Genomic DNA, 27,354 nt, shown 5'->3' on the forward strand with positions numbered 1-27,354 from the left:
TCATATATAAATGGGGTGGTACCGTTTATGGTTGATCTTTTTCCTACAAGTTGGAAAAGTGCTAGCATTCTTAAGGGAATCACGGAGGCACTGGCTACAGAAGACGTGGCCACATTCTGTAGAAACAATGAGACGCCCATTCTGCACAATCTCAGAGTATCCATCCATGCAGATTGGACAATGACGGTACCCGAGGGCATAGGTCCAGTAGCTCCTTCATCCTTGGTGCTTCAAGGAGTATGCGTAGTCACATACACATCTTTGTCTCTAGACAGCTCCTCATCATCACTGCTAACCACACAGCTGTCAGCACGGTTCTGGCGCAACCTTCTCCCATTTCTTCTTGGCCTTCTCCTTTCTTCAACAATCACAACAGAGTCATTGTGAGTCAGATCCACAACCACAGGCTCTAAAGATTCACAGGTGAGGTCCACGATTTCATCTCCAACAGTTTCCACAAGTTCTATGGGTTCTGCTTCCAAGGAAATCTCAGGAGTTGAAGTTGTTTCCTGAGTTCGCTTCTGGGTTTGTCTAGTATTTACAGTTCTACCACGCTGCTCTCTTTGAGGATCTCGTACTCATTGTACTCTGGCTTCAATCCAGAGAAAAGGAAGTGATCTACACCAAGGTTTATGATGTGGTAGAATGTTCTCAATCTCTCATACCCACTGAATACTCATCCTGTGTTTTACAATTTGGAGCCAACTAGATGTCCAGTATTTCCAAATTTTGGAGCTGGTGATGTCAGCCAGACGCCTGGGCCAGTGTGCTCGAGCAAAGACTAACCTACTCCATCAGCCGCTGAGGAGACCGACTCAAGCAAGACTCCACCGCCTCACGAAGACCCACTTCCGCTCTGCTATTTATGTTCTTTTGCATGCAGTCATCCAGTATTACTAGCACCATGTGTTGAAGATGTTGCCTTTTTGTTCCAGTATGTATTTCTGGCTGTTTTAAAAATCAAAACTCAGGTGTTCATAGGTGTTTAGATCTTCAATTTAATTCCATTGATCAAAATATCTGTGTATATGCCAATGCAGTGCTGTTTTATTATTATGCTTTGTAGCAAAACTTAAAGCTGAGACTGGTGATATCTCCAGCAGTTCCTTCCTTTTCCTTCCTTCCTTCCTTCCTTCCTTCCTTCCTTCCTTTTAAAATTCAAACTTGTTTTGAGCTATCCTATTGTGTGTGTGTGTGTGTTTGTGTGTGTGTGTGTGTGTGTGTGTGTGTGTGTGTGCGATATTGTTTTGTCAAGATCTGTGAAGATTTGTGTTGGGATTTTAATGAAGACTGCATTGAATTTGTAGATTGCTTTTGGTAGGATGGACATTTTTACTGTTAATCCTATCAATTCATGAGCATGAGGGATCTTTCCATTTTCTGATATCTTCTTCAATTTCTTTCTTCAATAACCTGAAGTTGTTATTATACAAGTCCTTCACTCATGTCTTAGAGTTACAGGAGGATATTTTATATTGTTTGTGGCTCTTGTGAAAGGTGTTGTTTTCTTGATTTCTTTCTCATACTATTTGTTGTTTGTGTATAGGGGGGTATGATTTTTGTGAATTAATTTTGTATCCTCAACTTTGCTGAAAGTGTTGATTAGTTGTAGAAGCTCCCTGTGAACATTTCAGGTCACTTGTGTATATACTATCATATCATCTGCAATTAAAAATCATTTACTTTTTCCCTTCCAATTTGTTTCTGACCACATTATTACACAACACATTCAAGGCAAACTGAGGTTTATTGACTTCTAGAATCTTCTAATCACTTATTCCTGTTGTTATGTCACCAGTGTTTTTATATCTGAAATGGCTTATATATGATAAAATGATGTTCTATTTCTATGTGTAAAATGTGGTCAGAAGAAGTGACTCCCAGTATTGAGGAGGTCTAACTACAAAGCATCACAGCTTCACCATAATGTTTTGTCAAAATCTGTGGTATTAAGTGCAGAGAAAAATGTCTTGTCAAGAAATTTGTGTAAACCACATAAAATTCTTACTAAGACTAGGTGTTTGCAAATAGAGGGGCAAAAGCTTTATATCATGTATGACTCAGTGAGTAGGTTTCTTTCTCTCCCCTTCTTCTTTCCTTCCTTTACTTTCATTTTCTAATCCCCCATTCCCTCTTCTTTTTCTTTTGTTGGACATTTTTTATTTACATTTTAAATGTTATCTCCTTTCCTGGTTTTCCCTCTAAAACCCCCCATATGCCATCCCCTCTCTCCATGTTTCTATGAGGGTGCTCCCCTACCAACCCTCCCACTCCCTCCTGCCTTCTTGCTCTGAAAATTTCCCTACACTGGGGCATCGGGCCTTGGCAGGACCAAGGGCCTCTCCTTCTATTGGTGCCCAACAAGGCCATCCTCTGCTCCACATGCAGATGGAGCCATGAGTCCATCTATGTGTACTCTTTGGATGGTGGTTTAGTCCCTGGGAGCTCAGGTTGGTTGATATTGTTGTTTTTACGGGGTTGCAAACCCCTTCAGCTCCTTCAATTCTCTCTCCAACTCCTCCATTGGGGTCCCTGTGCGCAGTACAATGGTTGGCTGCGAGCATCCACCTCTGTGTTTGTCAGGCTCTGGCAGAGTCTCTCAGGAGACAGATATATCAGGCTCCTGTCAGCATGGACCTCTTGGCATCCACAATAGTGTCTGGATTTGGTGTCTGTATATAGGCTGGATCCCCCGGTGGAACAGTCTCTGGATGGCCCTTCCTTCAGTCTCTGCTCTGCACTTTGTCTCCATGTTTCCTCCCAGGAATATTCTGTTTCCCCTTCTAAGAAGGACTGAAGCATCCACACTTTGGTCATCCTTCTTCTTGAGCTTCATGTGCTCTGTAAATTGTATCATGGGTATTCTGAGCTTTTGGGTTAATATCTACTTATCAGTGAGTGCATACAACCAACAAATCATTCTTATAGTTCAGGACTATAAAGATTGTAGGGGTGGCATATGGCATGTGTAGGGGTGGAAGAATACTTATATAGCAAATCATCCTATGCTTACTTTCCAGCACTAATCACAAAGAGTAAGTAAACAAACAAGAAACAAACAAAAACTCACAAAAATTTCATGTCCCAATAAAAAGATTTGCCAAGTTTGGATTGTTGAAAACTGTATATACGGATATATAGGAGTATATACTGATATATAGGAGTACAACATAAATGGTTTGATAAATGAGTGTCTGGTGCAATTATCAAATCGAGCTAATGTATATAACCCCTTGTATCCTTCACTGTGGTGAGAATATTTAAAATATCTTCACAATGCTTTACTAATTATAATTGCCGTCTGTCCAGTAGATTGTCATATCTCATCCCTAATATCAGACATGTACTTTGTACTGTTTGACTAACATTCCTCTGACTCTACTAATCCCCGAAACAAGGACAGCTTTGATAAAGAAATGGATTTGATTACTAAGATTACCAACACAGGAACCCAGGAAACACTGTCCTGAGTGACCTGAAGCAGATCAAGGTCTTCTGAAGAGCGTTTAGCTGGACAGTGACTGATGTCTTCAGATGCACGTGTATTCGTTCATCCAGGTGGGGCAGGACGGCTGTGTGGAAAGGAACAGGGCAAGATAAAGTATCTAGGGAGATTCCTAAGGCCTGCTTTGCCTGTGTGGGGGTTTAGGTAAAGAGGAAATTGAGTCTATATTTTCAGCTGAGGTCCACAGCTGTCATGAATATTGCAGTAAATCCACATTTAATTTTGTTTCTACGGTTCATGATGCCTGCATGTCGGTGGGGATATTGCTTTAGTGGATAGCTCTTTTATTTTGAGTTTGCTCTCACTTCTCTGTACTGATTTTACTGACTATGCTTGTGTGTCTCTTTACGCGAGGCAATCTGTTTGCCTATTCATGAGGAAACTTACCTTCCTATTCATTTTCTTGACCCCTCTTAGCATTCCCTTACACTCCCGTTTTGCTTTACCCTAATAACAATTGATAACTATGACTGACTCCAACACGATTCTGATTATATGAATAGTTTTGCACACAAACTGCTTCTTGGTTGCGCCTATAATTGGGACAGTGGCTGCAGAGTCATTTTTAGATTTAATTGGTTGTTCCTGATTTCCTTTTAAATGATTTCTTGTGTACAAAACAGGTACTGAATGTAGTCTGGCGAGAACGCTATTTATCAGTTTAAAAACACAGCAACATTCCCAAACCTGCAGTGCAAGGGAAAAGTGCTTTAAGGATAAATATGTACACTTTCAACTGGACTCTTAGTGTTCTGTCCTCCCTGGGAACAAATGAAGACAGGGTAGATATGGTAATATAATGCAGCACAATCAACCACTTGTTAGTTTGTATTTCACTGGATCAAAATCCCAGGAATCCAAACTGTTTGCAATATGGACATCACAGCTCTTCCTCTTTTATTTTGATCGCTGCTAATTCCTACAGGCAGGAGCTACGGCGTAATTCAGCTACTGGCTACAACCTCATGCCGTTTAATTAATAATGCATGCCCCATGTCTGAGGGAGAAAGAAGAGTGCGAATGCTTTGGAGACCGATTCCAACAAAATATTGTAATTCAGATACATGTGAGGGAAATCCTAAGAACCACTGCCAAGGGTTAGCTCCTGATGTAGCCTACAGGGGATGGAAATAATGGTACATGTCCAACTGCTTTGTGAAAAGGCTATTTCTCAGTGATGCAAAGTAGGATTCATTTTGAGACAGTGATTGATAGTGAGGTTGCCACTCCTGAAACGTACATGTAGCAATAGCAACAGTAGTAATGACACCATCATTAGTGATAGCAAACATACACAGTACTTACAGTCGGCCTGGCAATTGTCGAAAGACACTAAGCTCTTGAACTTGTCAGTGTCCTTCATCCTTTATGTTGAAAGAAATGTGCATTATTACCTTTGATTACTTCAGAGCAAGACTTCATTTTATTTTGCTTTTGAGACAGGGCCTTATGTAGCCTACGCTGGCTACACAGTCACTATATAGTTGAGGATGACCTTGAACTTCCAATGTTCCTGCCTTCATTCATCTCCCTAGAGTTGAGATTGCAAGAGTGTGTTAGCGTGCCCAGTTCCATAGGGCCCTGGAGACTGAACACAGGGCTTCCCCTGCATGTTTATAAGCAAGAACTCTATCAACTGAATTACAGCTACATTCATAGAATATAGTGTTCCAGACAAGAGTTTGATGCAAGTCATTTATTGGGAGGTGAAAAGAGCTGTCAAAGGGTGGCTAAGTGAGACAGGAATAGAAAGGCCACACTTGCAGTTGCTGAGAAGTAAATTTTCTTGACCCATCACAGGGATGTAGGAAAGGAGATGCCATTATCTCCACTCCCCGTCTGAGTGTGTCAGGAGCTCTCCACCTAGATATAGGATTGAATCCCATCCAGATATATCTGATGCCAAAGCCTCCTTGAATCCTCAGTTCTCAGTTTCCACGTGGATACTTTTTTGGCTCCATAGATCTAACCTAGGTCAAGGCATCTGCTTTTGCTTGTTCTCATCTGGTGAATGTTATGCATCAAACTCGAAGAGTAAAGATATTCCTAATGGCCTCTTATTCAAATGAACCATTTATGAAAAATGTAAGTGCAAAAAATGTAAGAGACATCACAATGTATATAATACACATATAAAAAGAAAACACAAAAAGAATTATTGCTTGTTTGCTTGTGGTGAGGAAATATTGGGACAGACCATACAAAACCCAGGAACACAGAAAGGGAGAAGTAGAGATGGAAACAAAGTGAAAGGAGAATTTGAATGAAAAAAAGAAACATATTTCTTGTACATATGGCACACGTGTATACGGTGCATGTATGTGTGTGCATTTATGTGCAGAAGCTGGATGTGTACAACTGTGTGTAGGCATGTGGAAGCCAGAGGCTGATGTCAAGCATCTTCCTCAGTTGTTTTTCATCTAATATTTTGAGACACGGTCGCTCCCTGAAGCCTGAGTTCACAGTTATGGGTAGACTAGCTGGACATATAGACTGGTGGGATACTCCCATTTCTGACTCCCATCCCTGGCACTGAGATTCTAGATACATATATCTATGCCAGTTTTTGTTCTTTTTTTAAAAATGTGAGTGCTAGTAATTTGAGCAACTATTCTTTCTCACTGAACCATCTCTCCAGGACACAGAGGAGAGCTTTTAAAAGGTTTTGCTTGGGCTGGCAAGATGGCTCAATGGGTAAAGGTGCTAGAAGTACATGGACAGATGACCTGAGTTCCGTTCTTTGATCTCTGTGCCTATGCCGTGGCTGGTACACAGCTAAACTCACAAATGTCCACCGCTGCTGCCGCTGTTCTGTATCTATGGATTAGGAACACCGAGGATTTAATTTGTATATAAAAATGAAAATTCAAACATATTTTCATAATACGTACAAAGCGACTAACAAAACTTTCCTGCCCATGGCACCCTAGAGCCCTTTAGTTTTGAGCTGCTCAGCAGGCAGATTTGAGGCAGATCATGTGATTAGAAATCCATGTAAATTCGTTGAAGCTGTTGTATGTCTGTACTTGATGAATTAACTAGGCCTCTTGGTCATGCTGTCCTCAGAGCCTGTTGTTTCTATGGAGGGGCCCATTCCAAGTTTCCTGAAATACAGCTGATGAGATAAACACTAAAGCTTTTACAAAGAGTCATCATTTAGATAAAATGTGCCTGAAACCATTTGTCAAAAAAGCATTTTGTTCAGCGTTTTTACCTTCAACCCGGCATAGCTGCTAACTTTTGGGGTGGAAAAGGGAAAAGTTGGGCTCTCACTTTAATTGAGAAAAATGACATTCTGCATGGTGACAGGCAGGAAGAATGTTAAGACCTAATTCAATAATTAAAGCTGACTTGTGGGAATCAAAGAGATGCTTTGATGATTCAATTGCCTACCTAAAAGACAGAGAATCTGTCTTCTTGTTCTCTCTAGGGAGCTGGCATTATTCATGTGAATATAATGTGCCTTCTAAAGAGAACGAAAAGCTGTGCTTACCTTTTGCATGTGCCTTTCATAGGCGTTTCCCCCCTATTTTTATTGGTTATTTTATTTATTTACATTTTAAATGTTAGCCTCCTTCCCAGTTTCTCCTTCACAACCCCCCATCTTCTCCCCTCCCCACCAGAGATGTTTGTTTTTGTTGTTTGTTTGTTTTAGCTTCTTCCTTTAGGGTCGAATGCATGACTGTACTCCTTGGTAGTGCTCAAACATCCAGGGTCATGTTTGAGGGATGACTTCACGCTGATTGTTAGCTTAAATGCAGCAGATGAAGTCTTCAGCTCCTTGAAGTCCTCAGAGCACCTTTGACAGCTGCAATGATGGTGAAAGCGGCGTGTTGACGGCTGGGCAATTCTGTAGCTCAAGAGCCTTGCTCATCAAAGATGTGTCACACCATTCCCGAATGCAAGTAACTGACTTTGCAAAGTATGATCACTCTTTTACATTGTGCTTTTCATTCCTAGCCAACAATTGGCTGTTTGGCTGCACACCCAAGAGGTGATAGAAAATTGCTACATGGCACAAAATGCCCAGCATTGTATATGGGACTTGCCAGTGCTTAGTAAATGAAATGGTGAGCTGAAATTATGGGTAAGGAAGTCTGTCTGGATCTAGGTTCCCTGGAAACAGTCCTGATAGGTGAATGAATTGGAGAGCAAATCGTTTCCTAGGGGAAAGCTGGCAGGAGATAAGGGGAGGAAAGAATATATGGGGACTTCTATCAGCCTCAGTTTGATTCCTAGGGAACTTCTGGAGGATGAAGGACATATCGGCACCCAGAGACCTTAAGGGACAGAGAGCCAGGCCTTGTGGTCAGGAAGCCAACTTCCAGAACATTGTAAAAACAGTTGGTATAAAATGATCAAGGAGAGATGGTCAGGTATGGTAGGGCATGTCTTTAATCTCAGCACTTGGGAGGCAGAGGCAGGCAGATCTCTGTGAGTTCCAGACAAGGCTAGTCCAAGCAAGTTCCAGACTAGCCAAGTGAGATGCTGTCTAAATAAATATCGAGGAGATCTCTTGCATTCTTCTTTCCATACTATGTTTCTCAAACCTAGTGTATGTTTTAGAACTAGAACCCAATTTCTATGATTTTTTTTAAAATTCAAAACACTAAGTTCATATTAGATTTCATAAGAGTGACAGTTAACAAAATACATTCACATACTCAAGACATTTGACAAATACTTAGCTGAACCACACACTTGCTTTTATCTTTAAATTCAAATTAATTCAAATGAGATAAAGAAGAATGGTGTAGGTGTGTCATAACTACATGTGGCCACACAGCACCAAATTGGATGGCATAGCTCTAAGCAGCCTCCCATGCCCACAGGGATGCTGGGGTTGCAATTGTGCTCCAGTACATCTGCCTTCCTTCCTTCCTTCCTTCCTTCCTTCCTTCCTTCCTTCCTTCCTTTCTTCCTCCCTCCCTCCCTCCCTCCCTTCCTTCCTTCCTTTCTTCCTCCCTCCCTCCCTCCCTTCCTTCCTTCCTTCCTTCCTTCCTTCCTTCATCCCTATCTACCTTTCTTTCCTTTTTCTTAAAGTGAGTTTGAGGGATTGAACTCAGAATTGAGAGGCAAGTGCTTTTTGCCTGCTGAACCATTTCACTGGCTCAATTTTAGATTGTTTTGATCAGAGTAACACAAGGCAATGGGATTACCAGTGATGGGCACAACGTTGGCTAGTACTAAATCTCCCCAAAGGATTGAGAAGCTGAAGGAGTAGGAGCGAGAGGCACACAAACTTTGTCTGCCATTTGGATCAGAGTTCCCAGTTGCCCAGGTTCACTTTTTCTCCACAGGTCTCCCCACTCTCAACACAGAGATCCTAGCTAGAGCAGTTCATAGCTCTGAGCAGTTAAATGCTCCCAAGTGGTCCTCAATCAGCCACCACCACTCCATTTCCCATGCTACAGTTTCTTAATGAAACATGCAAACTAAGAGTCACTACAAACAGGGATGATCTTGTCAGCCATTAAACTGTAACCTATGAACAACTCTAAGGGAGGGCAAGACAATTTGGCTACAAACCAAGTTCTGTGAGACTTGGTCACTGAGCTAGATTAGGACATCATGGAGTCACACCCTGAAGGCAGTCCTGTTTTCTCATTGACTTGATTTTATTCACATCTCTAACTACACATTTACCGTGGCTCAAATCTCATTAGATCAAACCTGAAGCAATAAAAGACATCCACAGGAAGAAGTGTATCAGATCTGGCTGTGAACGGTCAGTCTGTTGTGACTCTTAAACAGAAAGAAACACACACAAAGTGAAAATATTAGAAGAGCAAAAATCAAACCCAAACAAAAAACACTTCCTATTTCTTCAAAAACCAAACTGACTTTCAAAACCCAAACCAACCAGCCAGACCAAAGCAAGATTCAGGATTCTTCTGCTCCGTTGTCTCCCTGAAGGGCATTCATTGTCTTAGGGTTTTAATTGCTACTACAAAGCACTATGACCAACAAGCAAGTTGAGGAGGAAACTATTATCACGGTTCATCATTGGAGGGTGTCAGGACAGAAACTTAAACAGGGTAGGAATCTGGAGGCAGGAGCTAATGCATCAGAGGTCATGGAGGGGGTGCTGCTTACTGACTTACTTCACATTTGCTCAGCCCACCTACCTATAGAACCCAGGATCACCAGCCCAGGGATAGCACCAACCACAATGGGCTGGACCATTCCCCATGAATCGCTAATAATGCCCTACAGGCTTGCCTACAGCTGGATCTTCTGGGAATATTGTCTCAATTGAGGTTCCCTCCTTTCAGATAACTTGTGTCAAATTTACATAAGACTAGTCAGAACAGGCATCTTTAAAGCTAGAGATCAGTGTTTACTACATACAGCATCCAATCTAGGTGTAGTCATATTTAACTAGGAAACAAAATCTTTCCCAGGAAATCAGAAAATAATTTTCATAATCTTATCATGAATTCTACTTCTCTTTAAATCATGTTATCTAAGTGAGAAATGTCAAACTAAAATATTGAGACATTTTACTTAATTACAAAAAATACTCTGTTATAATGTGGACCCAAAATACAATTAATGAAAAGAAATTGTACTCATTGAAAAACTGCAGCATACAATGGTGGGGAAAAAAAAGCATGGGTCAACTACATGCTATAATAGGTAACAAAGTCTTATAAATTAAAGAAAATATATTCTTAAACAGAAAAACGGACAAGGACTAGGGTTGGCATAGTTGGTAAAGTCCTTGCCATGAGAGCATGAGGACTGAGTTCGGATCCCTGGAGTTTCCACATACAAAGTGTGGTAGCATGTGCACATAAGCCTAGCATAGGGGGTAGAAATGGGCAGGTCCCTGGAGCTTGCTGGCTACACAGTCTAGATGAACCAGTAAGCTCCATATTCAGTGAGACACTGTCTATCCAATAATAAATAGATAACATTGGAGGAAAATACACAACCATTCTGACGTTAACATGCATGCATACATGCACACAGGTATGAACACAAACATGTAACATACCTATATACAGTTAAAAAAATAATAGACAAAGGGTGGACACAGTCAATTTTTAAAGGTAAGACAGTGACTGACACATATACACATATGATTAACCCTTGTTAATAATAAATTCATGGTTATATAGTAAAATATAAAATGTAATTTATAAATTGGTAACAAACACTCTTTAGTGGCCAGGATTGATGATGGTTTGTTCAATGGTCTGTCATAATAAAGTGAATGTGTATATATATATATATATATATATATATATATATATATATATATATATATATATATATGAAAATATGTTTATCATATATTAAGTATATAGTGTGATCCTCATTTTGTTAAAAAAGGATCTGAAAATGTTTTAACAGTGAATTTCACTGAGGAGTAGAATTAAGGTTTTAAAAATACTATTTTCCCCAAGGAAGTAACAGGTATTGTTTAAGAGCCACACTTCCGGGTAGGTAAGTGTGGAGTTTTAAATTCTGGCTCTGCTGTGTACTGGCTTCTACCTTTAAACTTGTTTTTTTTTTTTTTTTTTTTTTTTTTTTTTTTTTTTTGTAATCATAGATTCTGTGTTCTCACTTCTCAAATTAGGTACAGATGGTGTCTATAGAGTGCAGGCTGCTACTGTGAGGTGCTTTCTCTCTTACTTCCTGTAAGTCTGGAAACACAGGGAAATAAGACATATAAAATGGCTCATTGACATGACACAATAGAAGTTAAGGTTCCTGAGTTTATGAATATCCCGCCTATTTCCCTTTTTCCTATTTTTTAAAATGTAGGTTCTGCTTCATGTAACATGAATTTAACTGTAAAATGAATTATTCAGTGGTTCTCGACACATTCACAATGTTGTATAACTACTACCTGTACCTCATTTCAAAATGTCTCATCACCCAAGAAAAAGGGTCTGTACCCAGTAAGTAGCTGTTCACCCCTTTCATCTTCCCACTACCTTTGATGGCCTCCAACCTTGAGCCTCAGTAGATTTATTTTGTCATGTTATTTCAGTTAAATGAATACTATGTCCTTTTATGTCCCACTTCTTTTATGCAGTGAAATTCCAAGGTTCATCCTTGTAGTATACATTAGCACTTCATCCTTTTTATGGTTGGATACAATCCCACTGTACTATACACCACCAACTTGCTTACTAACACATGTCATTGACTTCAGGGAAGGTTCCAACTTTTGGTGACAGCATCTAGTTCTTTCATAAGCATGTATGTGCTTTTGGGTATTTATGTAGATTTGGAACTGCTGGGTCATATAACCACTCTATGAGTAACTTTTTGAGGACTTGACAGACTATTTTTTTTTCACAGCATATAGGCCATTTTATGCTCCCACTCCCAACAGTGAAGTATTCCACTTTCCCCCACACCTCTCCTATACTTGTCCATTTCCATATTTTTCTTGTTATTATTGTGCTAGGGATACATGAAAGATACTTTGTGTTTGTTTATTATCTTTTAACTACTTTGAAAAACTTTTTTGTTTTTCCCATTAGTTAACTTTTATTGGATAGTCTTTGTATTTATATTTCAAATGTTATTTCCTCCCCTCCCATCCCTCCTCCCCTTGGTTTTATGAAGGTGCTCCCTCTCCCAATCACCCCCTCCAACTCAGCGCCTTGGCATTACCCTACACTGGGAAAATGACCCTTCACTGGACCAAAGGCCTCTTCTCCCATTGATGTCAGAAATGCTATCCTCTGCTGCATATGCACTTGGGGCCATGGGTCTTTCCATGAAAACTCTTTGGTTGGTGTTTTTGTCCTTGGTACCTCTGGAGGGTTTGGTTGGTTGATAATGTTGTTCTTCCCAGGGGATTGCAAACCCTTTCAGCTTCTTCAGACCGTTCTCTAGCTCCTTCATTGGGGTTCTTGTTTTCAGTCCAATGGTTAGCTGCAAGCATGCTCAGCTGTATCTGTATGACTCTGGGAGAGCCTCTGCAGGGGTATCCAAATATGGCTCCTGCCAGTAAGCACTTTTTGACATCATCAATAGTGCTTGAGTTTGGTGGCTGTATATAGGGTGGATCCACATGTGAGGCAGTCTCTGAGTGATCTTTTCTCCAATCCCTGTCCCTCTATTTGTCCCTGTATTTTCTCCCATGGGTGTTTTGTTCTCCCTTCAAAGAAGGACTGAAGCATTCTGGCCTTCCTTTTTTTGGGCTTCACAAGGTCTGTTAATTGTTTCTTGAGTATTCCGAGTTTTTGGGCTTGTATCCACTTACCAGTGAGTGCATACCATGTGTTTTTTTTGTGACTGGATTACCTCACTCAGGATGATAGCTTCCAGTTCCATCCATTTGCCTATGAATTTCATGAAGTCATTGTTTCTAATAGCTGAGTAGTAATCTATTGTGTAAATGTACCACAATTTCTGTATCCATTCCTCTGTTGGAGGACATCTGGGTTCTTTCCAGCTTCGGTCTGTTATAAATAAGGGTGCTGTGAACATGGTAGAGCATGCGTCCTTGTTATATGTTGGAGCATCTTTTGGGTTCTCTTCTTTTGGGTTTGTTGCAAGAAGATGATTTTCTTGATTTTCCTAGGGCGTAGTTTCCTTCCTTGTGTTGGAATTTTCCATCTATTATCCTTTGTAGGCCTGAATTTGTGGACTGAAATTGTGTAAATTTGGTTTTGTCCTGGGATCTCTTGGTTTTCCCATCTATGGTAGTTGAGGGTTTTGATGGATGTAATAACCTGGGATATCATTTGTGTTCTCTTGGGGTCTGTATGATGTCTGTCCAGGATCTTCTAGCTTTCACAGTTTCTGTTGAGAAGTCTGGTGTAATTCTGATAGGTCTGCCTTTATATGTTACTTGTTAATTTTCCTTTATTTCTTTTAGTATTTTTTTCTTTGTTTTGTGCATTTGGTGTTTTGACTATTATGTGTCTTTTCTGGTACAATCTATTTGGAGTTATGTAGGCTTCTTGTATGTTCATGGTCATCTCTTTCTTTAGGTTAGGGAAGTTTTCTTCTATACTTTTGTTGAAGATATTTACTGGGCCTTTAAGTTGTGCATCTTTGCTCTCTTCTATACCTATTATCCTTAGGTTTGGTCTTCTCATTGTGTTTTGGATTCCTGGACGTTTTGGGTTAAGAGCTTTTTGTTTTTTGTATTTTCTTGGACTGTTTAGTCAATATTTTCTATGGTATCTTCTGCCCCTGAGGGTCTGTCTCTCTTCTATTTCTTGTATTCTGTTGGTGATGCTTGCATCTAGGACTCCTGATCTCTTTCTTAGGTTTTCCATCTCTAAGGTTGTCTCCTTTTGTGATTTCTTTATTGTTTCTATTTACATTTTCAAGTTCTTCACCTTTTGGTTGTGTTTTCCTGTAGCTCTTTAAGTGATCTTTGTGTTTCCTTTTTAACAGCTTCTACTTGTTTATGTGAATTCTCCTGGTTCTCCTGCATTTCTTATATTTTTGGTTGTGAGCCTAGCCTTTAACAATTGAGCCATTGAGTTATCCTGCATTTCTTTTTCTTCTTTTGGTAAAGAATAGAGTTTATTCAAGTCGTGGGGGAGTTAAGAGGGTAGTAGAGGCAGAGAGGTGGGGGGGGGGGAGAGAGAGAGGGAGAGAGGGGGGGAGGGAGTGAAAGAGAGAGAGAGAGAGGGAGGGAGTGAGAGAGAGAGGGGAGGGGGAGGGAGGGAGGGAGGGAGGGAGAGAGAGAGAGAGAGAGAGAGAGAGAGAGAGAGAGAGAGAGGAGAGGAATAGAGGAGTAGAGGCCAGTCATGAGCCCGTGGAGAGAGAGGAAGAAAGGGAAGGGGAAGAGGAAGGATGGGGCGGGAGACAAAAGAGTAAGAGAGAGCAAGAGAGAAAGAGCAAGAGAGCCCTCCTGCATTTCTTTAAGGAAGTTATTTATGTTCTTCTTAAGGACCTCCATCATTTTCATGAAGTATGGTTTTAAGTCCATATCTTGTTTTTCTGGTTTGTTGGGATATGGACTCTTTACTGTGGTGGGAGAACTGGGTTCTGATGTTGCCAGGTTGCCTTGCATCTTCTTGCTTAGGTTCTTGTGCTTGCTTCTTGCCATCTTGTTATCTGTGATGCTAAATGATCTAGTTGTCTCTGTCTGGAGCTTGTCTCTCCTATGGGTCTGTGGACCTGTCAGCTCAGGAGGGAGATTGCTCCTGAGCATTTGGCTTTTTGTGGGTAGGCTGTGAGCTCCAATGGTGGTGAGCCAGCTCTGGCTCTAGGCACAGATGAAGGCTGGAACCTTCTGTTTCAGCTACAGTCAACCTGTGCCCTCAGAGTTCTAGGTGGTCTCTCCCCAAATAGTCGGTGGAGAGAAAGTAGGTTGTCTTAGTCAGGGTTTTTATCCCTGCACAAAATATCATGACCAAGAAATAAATTGGGGAGGAAAGGGTTTATTCATCTTACACTTCCACATTGGTGTTCATCACCAGAGGAAGTCAGGACAGGAATTCAAGCAGGTCAGGAAGCAGGAGCTGATGCAGAGGCCATGGTGGAATGTTACTTACTGGCTTGCTTCCCCTGGCTTGCTAAGCGTGCTTTCTTATAAAACCCAGGTCTACCAGCCCAGGGATGGCAGCACCCACAATGGGCTGGGCCCTCCCTCCTTGATCACTAGTTGATAAAATGCCTTACAGCTGGATCTCATGAAAGCATTTCCCCAACTGAGGCTCCTTTCTCTGTGATAACTTCAGCTGTGTCAAGTTGACACAAAACCAGCCAGTACATAAGTGCTCACCAATGGACTCAGGAGGAAGAGTGATCCTGAGGATTCTCTGGGAGCTCAGCAGTCTGTGGGTAGGCTGTGAGTCCTGATGGTGGTAGGCCAGTTCTGGCTGGTATTTTCTTTTATTTTTGAAAAATTTGATGTGCATGAGTGTTTGCCCGAATGTATGTCTGTATACCACAGACAGATGCCAGAAAGCAGCATTGTATTCCTGATGACTAGAGCTATGGAGGGTTGTGAAGCAGATGGAGACTGGGAATAGAACCTGGGACTTCTGGAAGGACAGTTAGTGCTTTTAATCACTAAGCCATAACTCCAGTCTGTATGTTACACTTTGATTCTCATTTATCCAATGGCTAATGTTGTTGGACATATGATGTGATTTTTGGCTACTTGAATATTTTATTTAGAGAAATATCTATTTATACATTTGCTCATTTCAGTTCGGTTGACTTTTATTGTTGAGTTGAAAGAGATTCTTACTCCTATTTTGTTTCTGAGACAGAGTCTTATATATCCCAGGTTAAACTCAAATTTGTTACATGAGTGAGGATTGAATTAATGAGCTTCCTCTGTTCATTTTACACACACACACACACACACACACACACACACACACACACACACATTAGATGTATATTTGTTTTTCAAAACAATCTCTTACTTTTCTGCGAATACTCAAATTGGATATTCCAGAAACTTAACATTCTGTGCTAGAATTTTATTTATTCCCAAATCAAAAAACATACTACAAAGATTATATGTGGCTCACAAAATCAAAGCTGTATACCATCTGGCTCTACAGAAAGCATTGGCTGAACTGTAATCCTGGAGGACGGGGATAGTTTTTAAATGCTTATAGTGATATCTTCTAATAACCCCCCTCCCCAAAACCCTATAGTGTTGTTTATATAGTATAAAATATATATTTAGGAAAAATTCCGTGTAAGGTGATTATTATTAGAGGTTTTTTTTGAAGTTAACAGTTTTGGAAACTTTATCTATATGAGATGATTCATTTTATGGTTAAGTGGAATGCAAGAAGCACTCCTGTAATCATATTCATTAAGTGTTGTAGACAAGCATTTAGGGAAGGTGATGGAGAACAGTTTCTATGTTTGAAATCCAGTATGAAGTACAGAGTAAGATGGAGAACATGGTTGTCCTTTCAGTCTGTTGCTATTATCATTTGCTGCTGTAGAAACACAACATGACCGGGACACAGTGTCACTGGGTTTATGGTTCAGGGACCGAACCTTGTCGGCTAGAACCAGCAATTACCTTGCTGATAGCAAAGGACTGTACATGTTGCAGCTTTTACCCCAGAAAGGGTTCAGCCTGACAGAAGAAATGTGCTTAAAAATAATGCATCTATTTTAGAGATCCAGAAACGTGGAGACATTGCTATTCACTCCTTGGTCTAGGCTTTACTTACACATCAGAATGGCACAAGGAAAGGGTCGCCTTGCCCTTTCCTTAACAGAATTACCTTTATTATTTTTGGCCCCAGCTTGAGCATTTCTCAGGCTCTGACAATCAGATTTAATTTGTGAGCTGATTGCAGCGAAGTGGAGGAAAATTAAAAGTAGTGACTACATTACCCTTTGGTCTTCCGTGTGAATGGCTGAGATCTGGATTGGATTCTAATTAAAGGCAGACAGGAATTGCTGAGGTGAAAGCAAAAGAGAAATAAGAATCCATCTTTATCACTAGTGGAGCATATTTGTGAGGGTCTGTGCTTTGTAGAGAGTGAGGAAGCAGATGTGCCAAGAAAATATTGGCTGTTGTCTATAAAGGATCCAAATGGGACACTTTCTTAGCTGTGAAGACTGCACTTCTGTTGCAATTATTCACCTCTGCCATTGCACTTTGTGAGAAGGTATAGGCAATAGGAAATGAGACGACATGGCTGTGCTCCAGTGAACCTTCTTGGCAAAAATAAGCTACAGCCTTTTTCCGCCAAATGGATGTGTGACTTTGCTTCACATTAATATGATGAATACCTGTTACTTGTGACTTATGATATAAAGAAAAGTTTATTTTGGTTCACAGTTCTGGAGTTTCAAGGCCAAGACTGAGTGACCCCCCCACAGCTTCGTATCTCTAGTAATGTTAAGATATTATAGCAAGTATGTGTGCTGCATTGCTCTAATCACAATTGAGACAGAGAGGAAGAGACGGCAGGTATACTTAAGGATATCAGCTTCAGGGGAAGTACCCAATGACATGAGGACTTTCCATTGGGCCGCACCTTTTCAACAGTTCCAGTACTTCCCAATATTATCATTTTGGGGACCAAAATCCTTATGGAACTTTGGGACACACTCAACAAAACCACGGTACCAGGTCTTCTCAGTTCAGTCTGAGTTTTGGCTAGGGTGTACTTGCTACTGTCTTTTCCTCATGTTGATGTTCTTATGTAGATTTCTGTGACTATGACCCATCTGACAAAGGTATACAGAAAAGCAAAAGAAGCTTTTCTGTTAAGACTCTGCAAAGGCCTTTGGTTTGGGACAAAGTTAAAGTTATAGCTCCTATGGGACTGATGATTCATGGATGTAGATGCATACTATTTTTGCAGGAACTAACAGGAAAAGAAATAAAAATTGACTATTATCTATAGGCTTAAAGTAAATGAGTCCACAGTTTTTCTCAAGATAGTATTTGTCCCCTATTCTTATTCTTAGCAAAGAATTTTGGTTCACACGAGATCCTTTTCTCTAAGTAAACTTGATATCAATCATTTATGCTTGTTTTCTGTCATGAATTGTATATTAATGTGCTGGGAATGTTCTTTCTAATGGAAATATACTCATGATTACATTTAATTTTTTGAGAGGAAGTCAGACTAATTAAATGAAGGTTTTTTTTTTTTTTTTAGTTTTTAAATTAGATACTCTCTGTATTTACATTTGAAAAGTTATCCCCTTCCCCCACCCCGATTCCACTACCCCTCACCCTCCACTTGGCTTCATGAAGGTACATTCGCTCATAATCACCCTCTCCACCCCAGTGCCTTGGCATTCTCCTACACTGAAAAAAACATGTCCTCCCCAGACCAAAAGTCACCTCGCACATTGATGACAGACACTACTATCTTCAGCTACATATGCAACTGGATTAATAGGTCTCTTAATGTGTGCACAAAGGTTTGTGTTTTAGCCCATGGGAGTTGTGGATGGTTTGGTTGGTTGATAATGTTGTTCTTCCCATGAGGTTGCAACACCTTTCAGCTCCTTCAGACATTTCTCTAGCATCTTCTTTGGGGTCCCCATGTTCCGTCCAATGGGTAGCTGCAAACATGTTAAGCTGTATCTGTATGACTCTGGGAGAGCCTCTGAGGAGACATTTCTATATGGTTCCTGCCAGTAAGTACTTCTTGGCATCAGCAATAGTTCTTGGGTTTGGTGGCTGCATATGGAGTATAAGGCGGCTTCTGAATGATCTTTTCTTTAATCCCTGTTCCTCTATTTGACTGTTTATTTTTTCCCGTGAGTGTTTTGTTCTCTCTTCTAAGGACTGGGGCATCCACATTTTGGCAGAAGATGGGGTTAAAATGAGACATTGTAATAGAAAAAAACATATAGAAGAAAATTTTACTGATTCTTTAAAAAATCTGAATAGGAAACTATTTTCAGCATATCAAAACAAAAGAAAACCTCCAATGGAAGCAATTTATAGATTCATAAGTCTACCTCTACATAGAGCTTATGTTCATAAATGTTTCTGTAATTGACCTTATAACATTTAAACTGTTTCTGTGAGAGTGAAAGACTTTGGAACACTCAGTCAGAGTGAGTGCAAAGTAAGATGGGATGTATTCATCAAAGCTCCCCCCCCCCAGACTTGGGAATCTTAGGCAAAGGAGGAGGAGAAAAGATTGTAAGGAAACAATGTTTTCCATACATAATGGGACTGACACATATGAACTCACAGAGATACTGGCAGCCTACACTGGGCCTGCACAAATTTAAAACTAGACAGAGTCACAACACGGAGTAGAGGAAGTTGACACTAGCTACCATCCCTAACCAAGATCAGCTATCTCCAATTGATACTTGCTTGAAAAGAAACATTTAGTTTTCTCCAGTGCAGTCTCACTGGATATATTAACCACACTCCAGGGCAAGCCCCATGACCAGGACTGTAGGTCAACATGCAAGCACATACACACACACCACACACACACACACACACACACACAAAACACACACACACAACACACGCACAACATACACATACAAACATAACACACACAACACACACAACATTCACACAACACACACACAAAAACACAACACACACACATACAACACACACATACAAAACACACACACACAACACACACACACACACACACACACACACACACACACACACACACACACACAAATGCCATGGTATTCTTGGTAGACTTTTTGTCTCATTTTGATTTGTTTGATTCTTTTTTGAGAGAGAAAGACAGAGACAAAGAGAGACAGAGAAAGAGAGCAAGAGAGAGCGAGAGCGAGTGAGTGAGCGAGGAATAAACAATCTAAATATATTGTATGAAACATTTTAAAAGAGTTTAAAAATAATTTCTGTAACTGAAAACACTAAAGCAAAATTTAAATGCTAGCAATATAGGAAAGTAATTTGTCAAGGAAGGGTTAATGCACCTTTTTCTAAAGAACTCACATGAACTTTAACAAAGAAACAGCCATAAATTTAGCAATAAATAAGAATGGATACTCGAGAGAAATTCACAGAAAATTCAGAAAGAAGACAAAATAATTTATAGTTGAATGATAAGATATGCATAATATTTTATTTATTATGCATAATAAAATGCATGATAAAATATGACTTTTAGTTTCATCTGTCAAATTATTGGTAAGTCTAGTTGCTCAATTCTGGAAGTTCATGATTAACTTGTACAAAGGAACTAATAGTAAAGCTAATCAGACAAACACAACCCACCATTTGTTTCTAAGATTTTGAAAAACAAAGTCTATTTCAGGGCATGTGAAAATGAAATGTTTGCATGTTACCTATAGCTTCTGTCACACTTTTTGAAGTAGATTTGAGTCCCGTGAAAGAGATAACAGGGCCCACAAAGCCTTAAATATTTACTATTTTGTTCTTTTGTTTTTATACAAATTTTCACCTTACAGCTGGTCTAATTAATAGTATTATATAATATAAACAATATTATGATACAATATTTGTATTCTGCTAAAGTGACATTTCAAGTAACGTATAATAATGTTGGAAAATACAGCATGTTAAATGAAAAGGAAATCTGGAACTCAATCATTTATTACTGAATTTCCCAAGAACTATTCTGTTCTGTCACACTAGAATTCACACATTGACAAAAATTTGAGTTCAAAAAGTTATGCAGGGGACTGGGAAGAAGGCTCAGTAGCAGGGCCTGGGGAGATGACTCAGTAGGCAATGCTCAATAGGCTCAGTTCTGCAAGTGCATAACTGAGTTTGGATCACCAGGATCCACACAAAATTTGGGTGTGGCAGTACACAACTGTAATTCTAGTACTGGACAGACATAGATAGGATTTCTGGAGCTTACTGGCCAGGTAGCTAATATGGTAATTTCTAAATTCAGTGAGAGACTTTGTCTTAAAAATAAGGCAGATTCTGTGGGTTTTTCTTGTTATATCCTTGCCCCCCGCCCCAGGCTCCTATAATTCTTCCCCGAGCTCTACCTAATGTTTTGGTGTGGTTCTCTGCGTCTGCTGCCTTCAGTTTCTGGATGAAACCTCTCTTATGTCAATTGGGTTAGGCTCCAATCTGCATATAGCACATGTAGCAGAGTATCATTAGGGATCATGTTATTCATCTCCTTCCCTTCTCCTCCTCCCCTTCCTCTTCCTCCTCTTCTTTCTCCACCTGTGTTTGGTTCCTTCTTAGGTCTCTGGGTTATTTAGCCTCTGGTCATAGAAGCTTGCAGAGATTGAAAGGCAATCAAGGAGACTGCAGGCACATGAGCTAGGTCCTTTGCATACATTCAGTGGTTATATTTTAGGTTTTTTTTTTGGTGGGACTCCTAACAGTGGGCATCAGGGCCATCTCTGACTCTTTTACAAGCCTTTGAGACCCCCTTCCTCCTCTTGAATTGTCTCCTTTAGCCTATGAGGGGAGGTGCCTAATCTTATTGCAACTTGATATGTTATGTTTGGTTGATATCCCTGGGAGGCCTGCTCTTTTCTGAAGGGAAATGGAGGAGTGGATCTTCGGGAGAAGGGAGGTGTGTCTGGGGGAAATGAGAAGGAATAGAAACTGCAGTCAGGATGGACTATATGAGAGAAGAATAAATCAATGTGAAAAATAATAAAAATAAGGTAAAGAGTGATCAAGAAAGATGCTTGAGTTTGAATTCTATTCTATTCACTTCAGGCCTGTATATGTACAATCATGGATGCATGCACACAATTACACACACACACACACACACACACACACACACACAGAGAGAGAGAGAGAGAGATACAGATACAGACTCAACATTCATTTATAAACACACACACACACACACACAGAGAGAGAGAGAGAGAGAGAGAGAGAGAGAGAGAGAGAGAGAGAGAGAGAGAGAGAGAGAGAGAAGAGGAGAGAGAGAGATACAGATACAGACTCAACATTCATTTATAAACACACACACACACACACACACACACACAATGCAAGACTTCTTAGGGATTTTACTGTGCTATTTTGTAGTGTGAATGGATCTCTAAGGTGAAGAATGTGGCACTCTGTATTCTCACATTTTTATTGTCCATGGAATCCAGTTGTCCATGAAGCATTAATTTGGAAGCATATACTGATAGAGAACTATATGTTATTTTAAATATAACTTATGTACATGCACACACCAAAGAATGTGATAGGAAATGAGTCAACATGAACTGACTTCTTAGCAACCAATAAATAATAACATTTTGGCGTTGTATGTTTCAGTATTTTATAGAACTGCTATGAATACTTTAATTCTTAAATAATGTTCATTAGGAATGAATACATAGTGATTTTTTAAAAGAAGATACTTGTGGAATTATACTATAACACTTGAGTACATTGAAAATATGTAGAAACAGATACGTAGCAAAGTGTTAAGCTATTTATCTAATCTGTCTTCTACCATTCAATTTGTTTTTCTATATATTTATATATACACATCCATATAATTAGATACATGCAATTTAAAGGCACTTATTGCAAAGGACAGATTTCCTTATCTATCTATCTATCTATCTATCTATCTATCTATCTATCTATCTATCTATCTATCTATATTTATTTTTATTGAGACATGGTATCATGTAGTCCAGGCTGGCCTCAAATATGCTGTGTAGCAGAGGATGACTTTGCCTATTCTTTTTGCCTCTACCTCCTAAGTACTAGGAATGCATGTGAGTACCACTGTGCCTGGTTTATCCAGTTTTGGGGATCAAACCCAAGGCTTCATAGATGCTAGGCAAGCCCTTTACTAACTACAAGATCCCCAGGTCTCTTGTAGTCTTTGAAATCCTTCATTGCTTATGAACACAAGGCTCTACTGCCCAACACAGGACATAGAGAATTTGTGCACTCAACTGGGTTCCTGTGCTTCTTGAGTTGAAATTTACTGTCCCTTCCATTATATGACAACTGTGACTTGTCTCTAGCCTTTTAGCCTGTGCCCTTCCTTTGCAAAACCATGTCTTTTCTGGCTCTCTATCAACGTCTTAGCATTTCTGTATAGATTTTTTTTTTTTTTGCTTAGGCGATTTTGATTTGTTTTAAAAACAAATCAATCGGAAAACTTGCTAACCTGTTGGTTAGACAAACTGCTCTGCTAATTTGTGTCAGAATAATTTTCTAGTGGTGGCTGTTGCCTGAGCAGCTTTGCATATCCTATTTATTAAACAAGTTCAAAGTAGAAGGAAAACCGCTCTGTTTTGCTCCCAAGGTTGGATAATTGGCTCATGCTGTGATCAGGGCTGAACTGTGAATTATAACTTCCTTCTTGATGGGATGATATTAATTTTTCTGCCGACATGGCAACATTTGGCTTAACAGTATGATTTTAAAGCCAGGGAGCACTGCTTGGCCAAATAACCATAGTAGTGCTCACAGTGTGGATGGTGGCAGAGACACACTATTTCTGTTGGTGCAGAAAGCATTTGATAAAATTGGTTTGTGAGAGAGATATATAGAGAGATAGATAGATAGATAGACAGATAGATAGATAGATATATAAAAGGGTTCAGTCAAGCATAGATTTCTCCTTTGGATTCATTTCACCAACAGAAATTGTGGTTTTATCTGAAAGCAAAGATCTAGACTCAGCTCTTCTGCTTTAATATCTTTAATAACACTTAATCTATAAAGATCAAATATAACATATACATATATGTATATAATTAATAAAGGTCTGGTAGTATGTCCAATAGTGTTGGGCAAAGTGACACTTGAAATTAGTTCACAGACTCAGTGACTAGAATTCAGAATGGAGTGGGACATGAAGGAGACAGGAGAGGGTATGACAGTGAGGAAAGGAGAAATCTTTTATGGATGTTGGGGTGGAATTAATATGTTTTCAATGTGGGAAGGACATGGGTTTTGGGAGTTCAAAAAATGAACTGAATCTCTTTTACTAATATGTTGAAGTCCTAACCAACAAGCCTGTGACTGCAGCATTATTTGGAAATAGAGTCTTTACAGACACTGTCAAGTTGAGATGAAGACACATTTGATTAACATGGGCCCTACTCCAAAGGCCAATATACTTATGGGATGAAGGAAATTTAGACAAGGACATAGGGGAAAGTGATATAATGATGCAGAGAGAGACTGGAGTGATGCACAAACAAGTCAAAGAATGTCAAGGGTTGCTGGCAACCATCCAATGCTAGAAGTGATGACAAATACTCTCCTAAAGACTTTTAAGGGAACTGAGCTCTGTTTTGTAACACCTTGATTTCAGACCTAAGGTTTGATGTTTGTGATGTTATGTTACAACAGCCAAAGCAAACTTTATACTGTGTGTGTGTGGGGGGGTGTCTATAGGTTGTAGAATACAAAGATAAATGAGAGACAAAATATTCATCACTGGAAAACATGGAGTATCTTCTGAATTAGGCTTGTTTTATCTTTAGTGATGAGAGTATATTTATTGTAGAATAAAAATAAATAAGAATAATCTAGGCTGTTGAGATGATTCAGTTGGTAAAGGCACTTGCTGTATATGAATGATGATCTTATTTCAATTCTTATAATACACTTAAAGTTAGAAAGAGGTAACCATTTCTTCAAAGTTGTTCTCTGATCTCCACATACATGGCATGGCATGTATACCTATGCACATCATACACACATGTGCACACACACATGTGCACACACACTCACTCCCACAGATATACATACAAGTATACATGATAATAATGAATATAAATGTAGATGGCCAGTAGGTGAAGGTACCTGACACCACAAGGCCTGATTATTCACATTCAGTATCTAGGATCTACATAGTGGAATGAAAGAGCTAAGTCCTATAAGTTGTCCTTTGACCTCCATCCAGGCACTGTGGCATGTGTTCACTTACACTAAGTAAATAAAATAATTAAAATGTAAAAAATGTATGATTCACTTAAACATATATAAAAGTACTTTGATCCATCTATACTCAGTGTATTATTATATATGCATATATAGGAGTGTGCATGTGTATGTATTTACAACCTATCATCTTTATCATACTGTCTTCAAGAAAGAATACAAAATTATATATGCAGCTTTGAAATAATTCTGTTAAATTTATAATGCTGTCACTGGCATTAAAAACTTTTTGATAATCTTTTTTTAAGTTTCATATCATTCCCCTGTCCCCTCCTAACCACCCTCCACCCTTGCAACTTTTCCCCACCAAAATAAATAAACAAACAAATAAATAAATAAGTAAAAACATACAAAACCAAAACAAAAAGCATAGAAAACAAACCTGTAGTGTGTCAAGGTGTGTCCTAGAGAATACCTGTCTCTCCACATATCTTCATTTGCAAATGTTCATTGCAATGCATCATTGGTTTGAGATCCTTAGCTTTTGTGACATCAGTATTGTATCCTTGCCGAAACTCTTCCTGGTTACCCAGTTGTTGCCCCGTGTTATATAGATACAGCAGTTTTGGAACAGTAGTATGGGCCCTTTCATCTCCCCAACAATACACAGATGATGCAGATTTTGAGATAGGACAACTGAAATCCTTGAATCTGGGCCTCAGTGGCAGCTGGGTTCAAGGTCAGTTCTTCTCCCCCATGCCTCCAGACATCTCCACTGTCCTGCCCAGTCAAGGCCCAGGCCCACTCTCCTAAGTGCTCGAACTTGCAAGAGGCTGGGGACAGCTTTCCCACTCTCATGACTTGGGGGCCAGCTTTCTGGATTACTGCAGGTTCCAAGGGGTGAAAGAGGACATCACTCCTACATAACCTCTCCACCTCACAGAAGACAAGTGGCAAGGCCAGCTCTCCCGTGCCCAGTAGGGTGAGTTCTATTCTGACGCCCACGTGAGTTTTAGAATGTAGCTGGCAAGAGACAGGGCCAACTCTCCATCTCATGAGTCAAAGGCTAATTTTCTTGGTTGCTGGAGGTGATAAGGGGCCAGGGAGAAGAAGTGTGTCATATCTGCAGCCATGCTACCCCACACCAGATGAGGCAGGATCAGCCCTCTCCAATTCAGGCCCTTGGGGCCAGTCCATCCTTGATTCTGCCACCAGGGAGGGCTGGCTCCTCTGTGTTGCCTGTGCAAGGCTTAGGGCCTACTCTCCTCATCACTTGCTAGTGAGAGGTGGGGCCAGCTCTCCAGAGTACCACTTCCAGTGAGGGCCACGGCCAGTTTTGAACAGCCCTGGGTATCCATATAGTTCTTGGCAGCTGCCCAGACCAGGACTATCCCTGCCAAGGGAATTGATGTGTTTATAAAAAGATAAAGAGAGTAGGGATATGTTCTGTGGAGGTGTGGTGAAGTGTGGGGGGAAAGGGATGCCTCTGTGAGCTCATGTTGAGGCATCTCTTTTCCCCGAGGGACCAGCTGCAGGATGGTATAGTATAGAAGAGAGTTTATTCATGGCATGGGAGGGGAGTCAAGAGGGTAGTTAGTAGAGACAGAGACAGAGAAAGCGACAGAGGCAGGGAGGGAGAAGGGAGGAAGGGAGAGAAGAAAAAGAAGGACGAAGAAGAGGAGAGGAGGAGAGAAGAGAAGAAAGAGAAGAGACGTGATGAGACGAGATGAGAAGTAGAGGGTGGCCATGAGCACATGGAGAGAGGGTGGAAGGGAATGGGGGGGGGGAAAGTCAAGAACAAGAGCAAGAGAGCAAAAAAGAAAGAGAGAACAAGAGAGTGAGGAGGGGGCAAGCAGCCCCTTTAAGTGTCAACCATACCTGGCTGTTTCCAGGTAACTAGGGTAGAGCTTAGACAGAATGCTAACAGGTATTTTTAATATACTGAAATATTCTTTGACACATCTTTTATATATACTGAATTTGTCATTTGTATTTAATGTTGTCAATCTGTTTGGGTAGATATTTCATAATTTGACTACTTCCATGATGTTAGACATTTAAGTTCAATAGATTTAGTCTTTCCTTTGAAAAGTCTTTATTATTGTTTTAAATTTAATTTTATTAATCTTAATATATGTCTGTGTGCTTTGCTGAATGTATGTATGTCTGTGCAACACATGTGTGCAGGGCTCGAAGGGGCCAGAAGTGGGCATCAGATCCCCTGGACCTGTAGCTACAGCTAGATATAAGTCACCATGTGCATGCTTTGAATTAAATGTCAGTCCTCTGGAAGAGCAGTGCATGCTCTTAATCACTGAGCTCTCCTCTCTCCCGCCCTGCCTCAATAATCAAGTTTCAATCAGGATCCTGATTTGTTCTTCTTATATTAAATTCCACAAAGTGGCTTGAAACTAGAAGTAATATCACCCCTCTCAGACTAACAGAAAACACTTCAATAAATGGCAGTTTGAAAAAGTGGCACAACTAATTTAAGAGTTGTTAGTAAGCCATCCCGGAACTCTGGGAAAAGTTACATACCACAGTTGTACACAACTCTGTGCAGGTCAATACTTAAAGCAGGTTGATCTGTCAGTATGAGAACCTTGGCCAT

The 27,354-nt window shown here is 40.0% G+C and overlaps 1 pseudogene across 1 annotated transcript; it reads right to left on the reverse strand.

Annotated features, from left to right (window-relative positions):
* Window positions 1–27,354, reverse strand: LOC308414832 (E3 ubiquitin-protein ligase RNF4-like; annotated as a pseudogene). Its single transcript has 3 exons — window positions 27,282–27,354; window positions 26,005–26,136; window positions 1–571 (listed from the first exon to the last, which is right to left on the reverse strand). The product of its transcript is annotated as an E3 ubiquitin-protein ligase RNF4-like (transcript).

This window comes from Micromys minutus, assembly GCF_963924665.1.
Source record: "Micromys minutus genome assembly, chromosome: X".
Lineage (NCBI taxonomy): Eukaryota > Metazoa > Chordata > Mammalia > Rodentia > Muridae > Micromys > Micromys minutus.